Source organism: Balaenoptera physalus, assembly GCF_965194825.1.
Source record: "Balaenoptera physalus genome assembly, chromosome: 15".
NCBI classification, from domain to species: domain Eukaryota; kingdom Metazoa; phylum Chordata; class Mammalia; order Artiodactyla; family Balaenopteridae; genus Balaenoptera; species Balaenoptera physalus.
Genome location: NC_138894.1, coordinates 60,774,734 through 60,785,375, shown reverse-complemented (window position 1 = coordinate 60,785,375; position 10,642 = coordinate 60,774,734).

Sequence of the window (10,642 nt, the reverse complement as noted above, 5' to 3'; positions counted from 1 at the left end):
TAGCCGGAAAAAGACAGGGAGGAGGAGGGAGCAAGCCGGGGCCAGTGGCGAGCTGGTCCAGAAGACTTGCTCCCCTCTCGGTGTCTCCGCCAGCCCAAGAGGTTGTCAGAACTGACTAGGAGCAGTCACCTGGAGTCATCTGCTGGTCCCAAGGACCGCTGCTGATTGAGGGCAGAGCCAGAGTTCTAGCATTTGCCCAGCCACAAACTTTTTAAAAAATGAGTGAATATGAACAAATTGTCAAATCAGGACCAGCTCTGGGAAAAAACGATTTGAATTCTGTATTCTCCTGTGGCCCCTTTTGGCAACAGCTGTGTCCTTTTTCTCCCTCACCACCTTGCTGGCCCACGGCTACCCCAAGGCAGAGGCCACATCTGTAGAAGCAGAAGAAGGCAGGTAAAGTAGGCAGGATCTAGTCAGCTTGGGTTTTCAGGTTAAAATCCCAGCTCTGACACTTGTTCACTGGGTCATTTTGGGCAAATTCTTTGTGCCTCAGTTTTCCCATCTGTAAAACTGATAAATAATAATACCATGGCTGTTGAAAGAATTAAATGAGGAAACAAATGCTTAGCATGGTGCCTAGCATATAGTAAAGTGTTCAGTGAACATTTATTGTTGTAATTTCATTATTTTTAGAGCTCCCTCTCTCTCTACCTCTGTCCTTGCATTACATTCCACCCCCCAGTAATCCCACTGGATTTGTCAACATAGATAAATGTACCCAGAAGAGTGAAAACACATATTCTCTTGCAGGGTATTTTGCACATTGCCCACCAAGACCCTCTCTCCAGTACATTTCTATACAGCTCCATGAATACCACTTCCTTATCCATATGGCAACACCTGCTTGGGTTGCCCTCTTCATTCACCTCCATCCACTCAAATCTAGTTCAAGGGCCACATTGTAACAATATACTTTCTGTTCCAAGAAAACCAACCCCAAGTTCATATAAGAAGAAAGAAAATGTATTGACTACACAGTTGAAAAGTCCAGGGGATAGGTATGTCTTCAGGCATGGCTTGATTCAGGGTCTTGTATGAAGTCACTAGTACCTGGTGTCATCTCTTGGTCTTGCTTGCTCCAGATTGGCACAACTCTCAGACAGACTCTACATTTGTGGTGGCAAGAGGTTTGCATTGCAAAGTGAACTCCAGGTTCAAGCCCAGTGAGAAAGAGAACTTTCCACTCTCCTAATAGCCCCAGCAGATGTTGCATGTGTTCCTTGGCTGTGATCGGGTCATAAGTCCATCCCTGGACCAATCTTATAATTGGGAGATGGAGGGAGGAATTTGGTGTTCCCACCTGTAACCTAACCTACAGTTCCTGGGCTGATGGGGGTGGGGAGGGGTGCTTCTCAGAAAGAAATCAGGATAGTTTCCAAAATAAGGGAGAATGGACACAGGAGCCAAACCCCTGCAAATGTCCACTACACACACATCTTTTCTAAAACCCATCTCCAACAGTTCTAGCCAATTCTCTTCTCTGAATTCCTGACCTAATTCTTCATAATGTCACTCATGTTGGCAATGTATTTTGCTGTGATCCCTTTGTTGAGAATAAATCTTGCTATATCAGCTACTCTATGAACTGCTTGATGAGAAAACTGTTCCCATGTCCTTCATTTGCCAATGCATCATGTACTGCCTTCTTGTACTGCACTGTTACATTTCTATTACTGATATTGAACTTCCCATATATGTATGTATTACCTTCCTTACAGACTGTAAACTTCCCCATGGAAGGAAATAAGGATACTTCTTTCTATATAATAATTGCTTGATAGATGTTGTTGATTGATCAATAATTGAATGATATTTCTTCTCTTATACCTTCCATTGGTTAAATGTCTAGCAGGTGCTAAATAATAGTCTTAGAATCATAGATTTAGAAGGAATGTTGAATTAGGGCAGGACCTTATAATCTAATGCAGGTCCCTCATTTTATTGTATATGGAGTTAGAACAGGACCCACGGTAACACAGTGATTATACAAGCAAGCGTAGAAAAAAATTTAAATCAAGATCCTTTGAACCACAGTTGGCACTTGTATTTGTTGATTATCTGACTGATTGAAAATTCAATGGTTTTTCCACTGAACTTTTATGTAAGACCAGGAGCAAGCCAAGGATGCCCACTCTCACCACTTCTATTCAACCTAGTATTTGAAGTTCCAGCCAGAGAAACTAGACAAGAAAAAAGAAATAAAAGGCATCCTAATAAGAAAAGAAGAAGTAAAATTATGTTTGCAGATGACATAATCTTATATGTAGAAACTCCTGAAGATTCTACAAAGAAACTCTTAGAGCTGATAAATTTAGTAAAGTTGCAAGGTACAAAGTCAACCTACAAAAATTAGTTGCATTTAAAAAAATCGTTTTATTGTGGAAATAACACTTAACATGAGATCTACCCTCTTAACAAATTGTTAAGTGTACAATACAGTATTGTTGGCCTTAGGTACAACTTTGTACAATAAATCTCTGGAATTATTCATCTTGCTTAACTGAAACTTCATGCCCATTGATTAGTAATTTTCCATTTCACTCTCCCCCTAGCCCCTGGAAACTACCATTCCACTCTTCTGTGAATTTCACTATTTCAGATACTGCATATAAGTGAAATGATGCACTTACCGACTTATCACTTCTGTGACTGACTTATTTCACTTAGCATAATGTCCTTAAGGTTCATCCATGTTGTCACATATTGCATAATTTCCTTCTTTTTAAAGGCTGAATAATATTCCATTGTATGTACAGACCACATTCTCTTTATCCATGCATCGACTTTGATCAAAGCATATTTAGGTTGTTTCCATATCTGGGCTATTGTGAATAGTGCTGCAATGAACACGGGAGTGCAGATATCAACTTGAGATCCTGATTCCATTTCTTTTGGATAAATATCCAGAAGTAGGATTGCTGGATCACATGACCGTTCTATTTTCATTTTTGTGAGAAACCTTCATTCTTTTTTTATAGTGGTTGTACCATTTTGCATTCTCACCAACAGAGTGCAGAAGTTCCAATTTCTCCACATCCTCAACATGTGTTTTTTCACTTTTTTTGATAATAGCCATCCTGACAGGTATGAGGTAATATCTCATTGTGGTTTTTATTTTCTTTTCCCTGATGATTAGTGATGTTAGATACCTTTTCATATACCTGTTGGCCATTTATATGTCTTTTTTGGAGAAATATCTATTCAAGTCTTTTGCCTATTTTTTAAATTGGGTTATTAGGTTTTTTGCTTTTAAGTTGTAGGGGTTCCTTACACATTTTGGATATTAACCCTTAACAGATATATGGTTTGCAAATATTTTCTTCCATTCCATAGGTTACCTTTCACTCTGTTGATTGTTTCACTTGTTATGCATAAGCTTTTTAGCTTGATGAATTCACACTTGTCTATTTTTGTTTTTAATGCCTGTGCTTTTTATGTCATATCCAAGAGACAACTGCCAAGACCAATGTCATGAAGGTTTTCCCTTATGTTTTCTTCTAGGAGTTTCATAGTTTCAGGTCTTACATTTATGTCTTTAATCCACTTTGAGTTGATTTTTGTATATGGTGTAAGATAAGGGTCCAATTTCATTCTTTTGCATGTGGATATCCAGTTTTCCCAACACCATTTGTTGAAGAGACTATCCTTTCCCCACTGCATATTCTTGGCACCTTTGTTGAAGATCAATTGACTGTATATGCATGGATTTATTTCTGAGCTCTCTATTCTCTTCCATTGGTCCATGTATCTATCTTTAGGCCAGTACCATACTGTTTTGATTACTGTAGCTTTGTAATATATTTTGAAATCAGGAAGTAATTGCATCTTGATCCCTAACATCACCAGAAGCTCCAGTCTGCCTACCTGGGCCTGTTGGCTGGAGGCCCAGTGGGAAGACCAGCTAAGTCCAGCACAGGAGACAGGAGTACAGCCCTTAAACAGACAAAACAAACAAACAAAAAACTTATCTGGCTTTTCATTCCTCAGGGACCAGAGATTAAGGCAGAGTATATCCTTAACACGTAAAGGAAATAAATCTATAAAATAAGAGAAATACCAAAGGAGTGTTAAGCCAGTTTAGACACTTCATCCAAAGCCTTTGCCATTACCCGCAATGTAAGCTCCTGTACCTCCGGCAGTAACTCTGTCCCAGGCCCAAGATATCTCTCTGGGCCTTGGCCAGGGGCTTGATCCCAATGCAATTCAAGCTGAGCACTGGGCAAGGCCCATGGTGAGCACTGCTTAACCTGATTCCCAGGTCAAAGGATCCCCAGGGACACCAACTAGCACTCAGCAAGGGGGAGGAGGGCTGGGGAGCCATAGAACTGAAACGGCTCTCCAGTTCTCCTCAATCCTCTTTACCAGACAGTGGGGGCTCCCTAGTTGCCAGACCCAGGGCAAGAACCGGTGATCAGGCCCACATGGTTCTCTGTCCCACAGGAAATCTCCAGATAACTCCAGATAACTACCACCCTGCTCTAAGTTAGGTGACAGTCAATTCTGATGGCACGCTATCACCTGCACCAGCTATACACCCACAGGCCACATCTCTAAGACATTCGATTTCTCAGTGGACAATCAAGGCCAAATCTCTACTCTGGCTTGTGCTATGGAGCCATGGAGCAGTGCCGCCCAGCAGTGAAGGGCACTGCTCTGGAGCCGAACTGTTGGGTTTGTATCCCAGCTCTGTCCCGCTCTCCATGCCTCAGCCTCCCCATCTCTAAGTTGGAGATAATTCCTATCTTGTAGGGTGGTTATGAAGATTCAACGAGGTAATTTAGACAAAGTCTCTCAGAACGGTGCCCGGCACTTGTACTATAAGGTTGGCTGTTATTACCATGCGTCAGGAGCCCACAGAGCTCTCAAAACCACCATTTGAGCTAAAAAATGTCCAGGGTGCAGCTCCCCAGGACTTTGGGGGAAAGCTGAGCCTCTTGCACACGAGGGCCAGAAAGAGATGGCCCTGGATGTTCTCCTTCTCACTCTGTGGCCTGCAGATTAGAGGCCCTCCCAGCCTCCAGCTCCAGGGGGCCATTGGGACCATGCTATTGACTTGGAAGGTCACACCCCATGTTTGCACAATGCGGCCTGGCAGGCCGGATGTGGCCTCCTTTCCCAGCAGGCTCGTGCCAGATGGCTCCATTTCTATGGGGTGCATTTCAGGCCTCCTCACTATTATCAGCGTCTCACTTTCAGCTGCTGGATCAGGGGCAGGATTCTTCCCTTCCTCCCTCTGCCCCATCATTGGGTGTTTGTTTTCACTGGCAGCCTGGATTCCAGAGGTGAGCCACCTCCTGTCCTGGTGAAGGCTTCTCCCAGCCTGATGCTCAGACTCACCCCACATCGCCTCAGTTAGAACCCAACTCTTGCCTCCCAGTCTCAACCCCAAATGAATCTGTCTTGAGTGAGGGGTGGGAGGTGAGGAAGGGGCTAGGTAATAACTATCCAGTCCATGCCACCCACAATTGAAGAAAAAATCTTTCCTGCAGTGATGACTAGCACACCAGGAAAGACAGAAGGGAAGGAGAAGAAAATGGTAGAGAGGGAAGAAGCAAAGATTTACCCTGGAATCATGAACACCGGATTTACAAAATCTGCCATGCTCCCACCCCCCGCTACTCCTTCACTTGTGCAGTGGCCCCTCCTGCTGTGCCCTTTCCCCTCTCCTTCCTGAAGCTGCCCTAGGACATCAGCTGTCACAGTCCTTCCTTCCTGACCATTCCTTCCCAAATGGACGGGGGGCAGGGGCTGTGAGCACTCCCCACCATATCCAGGTCAGCACAACTTCCTTATGTTAGATGAACTCCTCACAACGGGGATGGGGGGCATTTCATCTTTGAATAAACAAACAAACAGAGAATTCTTTCATCAAAGAGCTCCAAAAGAAGCCTGTCAGGGGGAAGGGCCGTTTAGCAGCTGGTCCCTTTCCCTCCCCTCCCAGGTTTTTGTCCTCACTGGCAATGCTCTTTTGTTCTCAGTGCCACCAAGTCACCTGGTCCGCCTTGTTCTGCCCAGGTGTGGGCTGCACCTCCACTGTCCCCCTTTGCAGGACTCAGGCTGGAATTCTCTAAAAATAATCCCAAAGAAAATCAACAAAATGAACAAAGAGAACACAAACAGCTGCAGGACAGATGCACTGACTGAGTGCCGGTACCTAATCCGAAAATGACCAAAGTCTCACCACCCCTGGGCCAGCCAGGCCTGGGTTCCTCCCTGCCCATTCCGTCCCCCACTAGAAAAGACATTCTCAAGTAAAGCTCTTTTGATGCTCTCCTGCCCTTCTCTTCTCTCCACCCTCTAGCCAGGCACAGGGGGTAAGAGAAAGGGCAGGAGGTGTTCAGAGTGCAGCAAACAGCTGGCCTTGTGTCTGAGCTAGGGTCAAAGGGGAGGCGGGCCCCTAAGTCTCTTGGTCACTCAGTGTGGCCTTTGGAGAAGGGAGGTATCCATAGAGGGGGACCTAGGGTGTGGAGGGGAGCTGGTGAAACTAGGCTTGGAGCCAAGGCCAAGGTCTAGATGTTGGGAGCAGGAGCCTGGTTCCACCTCTGCCTTTGTCACTCCGGCCACGTCCCCATCTTTTCTGGGCCTCAGCTTCCCCATTGGTAAAAGCAGTGAGTTTAAGTAGGTGATCTCCAAAGTCACCTACTCACTTCTAGCACTTGGAAATTTTTCAATTTTCCAATTTCAACCACCAGTTCCCCGAGGTAAGAAAACACCAGTCCACTTAGATGGGTCTCATATATGGTACCTTGGTGTAAAGGCATCAACTCCCAACAGCTAACTTCCTGAATGTTGACCAGGTGCCAGAAACAACTGCAGCTACTTTACATGTGTTGACTCATTTCTTCCTCACAAGATCCCTGAGCAGAAAGGCCTAGTCTCCCCATCTCACAAAAGAGAAAACTCATGCACAAAGAGGTTAAGACCATCCCAGGGTGGTAAGTAAAAAGATCGGCTTCAGGCAGTGTGGCTCCAGGGTCTGTGCTCTGATCCCCTAAACTACTTCTTCATAATGTGTGACTATAATATCTATCAGAGGCACAACAGCCAAAAGGTGGAAACAACCCACATGTCCATCAACAGATGAATGGATAAACAAAATGTGGTATATCCACACAATGGAATACTATTATTCCTTAAAGAGGAATGAAATTCTGATATGTGCTACAACATGGATGAACCTTGGAAACATTATGCTAAGTAAAATAAGCCAGACACAACAGGACAAATATTGTATGATCCCACTTACATGAAATATCTGGACTAGACAAATTCACAGAGACAGAGAACAGACTAAAGATTACCAGGGGCTGAGGGGAGGGGAGAATAGGGAGTTATTGCTTAATTGGCACAGAATTTCTGTTTGGGATGATGAAAAGTTCTAGAAATGGATAGTGAAGATTGCTGCACATTATATATGTATTTAATGCCACTGAATTGTACACTTAAAAATGGTTACGATGGTGAATGTTCTATGTTAAAAATTTTTTAAAAATATCTGTAACAGAATAGACACTGCTTATTGAGCACCTGCTATGCCCCTACTGCAGTAGGTGCTTTATGTATCACCTCGTTCAGCCTTTACAACAACCCTGTGCACTAGGCTATGGTGACATTCCACCTAATTTATAGGCAAGGACACCAAGGTTCAGAGAATAAATTCCCCAAGGACTCACAAGCAGTAAGTGGTAGAGCTGATATATAAACCCAGGTAATGCTGACAGCAAACTCAGAGAAGAGGGTAGAGAGAAACTTGAGCAGGCTAGGAACAAGCTGAGACGAACCAGGGTGTGGGGCTTCTCACATCCCTCCTGTGCTGGCCAGGTTCCACAAAACCCACGTTCGTCTTTCTCACATCCCTTTCTGCATTTGTTATGCTTTTTTCCCCCCTGTATTTTAGCCAACTAACGCCTTCCTGCCTCACCCCTCCACATCACCACCTCTGCCTATGTCTGCCCAGGACACCTCCTCAGCACAGCAGGACAACCTGTCAGGATTTGCGGCAGGGAGAGGGCTCAGAGCCCATCAGTGTTTATTCTGTGCTGAGCAAGACAGGGGCCCAGATCTCCACTAAAGGTGACCCCTGAGCAAGCAAATCCCCCCCTCTGGGAGTTCTGCTGGGGCCAGGGGTCCTGGTGGGGCCAGGGGCAGCTGGCTGTTGACTGACTGTCTGCAGAAGAACCTTAGGGAGGCTGTGCAGGTGACTCCATGGGGTGCCAGGCCTTGGTAGGCACCAGTTTATCCCAGTCAGGGCTGCAGGTTTCCTCTGCCTCGTAAATAACAATAACAACAACAAAATATGCACATGCAACTTTGCATTCAGGTCACCCAGGAAAGCCAAGCACACCTAGATCCAGGCCACCACACTCCTGTCCATTTATAGCCTCCTGAGGCATTAGCCTAGCCATGAAGTTCACGTGGAGGCACAAAGCATCCTTCCTCATATGGGAAGGTTCAGGCAAAAGTGCCAGACGCCAAAGGTTGTGACTGTCAGGGTTGGAGGGGATTTTGTGTGCACCCCACGACTTGGTTTCTCTAGCCCGAATCCCCCTAGACATTTCCCTGGCATCCTGCTCCTCCAGGCCCTGCGCCCAGCCAATGACTGTAAATCCCTAGAAGATGTTCACTGATGATCTGGAATCCCTCTCAGGGGACCCTGAACAAATAACACTGACCCAAGAAGTGAAATCCATGGGATTCCAGACCTCAGGCACAGTATGGAGGAAAGATTTTTAAGCAGACGAGTCTTCCCAAATACCCCTTTAATCATGTTCAGTAAGACTGACCCCTACCAGTGGGCAGATTTAAAGAATAGGCTCCCCGCGATAGTGAGAGGCCCGCGCACCGCGATGAAGAGTGCCCCCCACTTGCCACTTGCCGCAACTAGAGAAAGCCCTCGCACAGAAACGAAGACCCAACACAGCCATAAATAAATAAATAAATTAAAAAAAAAAAAAAAAAAAAAGAATAGGCTCCCATGCTCTCGGGAGAGTCAATGTGGCATAACAGAGTGGACTCTGGTGTCAAACTTCCAGAGTCTAACTCCCGATCTGCCACTAACCAGATGGGTGATCTTGAGACAGTTGTGGCTAAATATTCCTTCTTTATAAACTAGAAACAATAATAATGCTTACCTCAGAATATTGAAGAGAACCAAATGGGATGAAGCACATAAACTATTGAGGACAGTGCCTGGCACAAAGGTCCTATTCAATAAATATTAGCTAACATTATTATGCAAACAGATATTGGTAGTCAATTGTGGCATCTTTGCCCCTGAAACCCTGGGAGTCAAAAGACTCCTTCTCAATGCAGCATAGCAGTTAGCTACTACCAACTGGCCAGGGCATTGCATCTAAGACAAGATCTATTTGCAACCATTGCCCGATTTTTTCTCCACTGGGTTTATTGCCCTTCCCCTCTCTGTGAGCTGGGACTCCTCTACTTCTCCACCCTGTCTCCTATTATGCCAATTCTAGGACCACCCTCCTCATAACACGTACATGCACTTTAGATGCAAAACTGATCCCTGATTTCCCCATGCACAATTTTATTTATTTATTTATTTATTTATTTATTTATTTATTTATGCCGCGTCAGGTCTTAGTTGCAGTGGGCAGGTTCTCTAGCTGTGGGGTGTGGGCTCTCTAGTTGTGGCGTGTGGGCTCCAGAGTGCGTGGGCTCTGTAGTTGTGGTGCCCAGGCTTAGTTGCCCTACAGAATGTGGGATCTTAGTTCCCTGACCAGGGATCAAGCCCGCATTCTCTGCTTTGGAAGGCGGATTCTTAATCACTGGACCACCAGGGAAGTCCCTTTCCCATGCACAATTTTAAACAGCTTTATTGAAATATAATTCATAACTATATGATTCACCCATTTAAAGTGTACAATTCAATGGCTTTTAGTATGTACAGAGCTGTACATATATCACCACAGTCAATTTGAGCATATTTTCATTACCCCCCCAAAAAACTCTTACACCTCTTACCCATCACCTCCAAAAATTTCCTTCCCCCATCCTACCAGTCCTAGGCAACCACTAATTACCTTTTGTCTTTATAGATTTGCTTATTGTAGGCACTTCATATAAATAGAATCATATAATATGTGGTCCTTTGTGACTGGCTTCTTTCACTTAGCATAATGTTTTCAAGGTCCATCCACATGGTAGCATGTATCAATACTTTATTTTTATTGCTGAAAAATATTCCATTGTATGAATATAATACATTTTATTTATTTATTATAAATTTGTTTATTTTATTTATTTACTTTTGGCTGCGTTGGGTCTTTGTTGCTGCACGCGGGCTTTCTCTAGTTGAGGTGCGTGGGCTTCTCATTGCAGTGGCTTCTCTTCTTGCGGAGCACGGGCACTAGGCACACGGGCTTCAGTAGTTGTGGCACGCAGGCTCAGTAGTTGTGGCTCGAGGGCTCTAGAGTGCAGGCTCAGTAGCTGTGGTGCATGGGCTTAGCTGCTCCGCAGCATGTGGGATCTTCCCAGACCAGGGCTCGAACCTGTGTCCCCTGCATTGGCAGGCGGATTCTTAACCACTGCACCACCAGGGAAGCCCCATACATTTTATTTATTGACTCATCCATTGGTGGACATTTGGTTTGTTTCCACTACTATGAATAATGCTGCT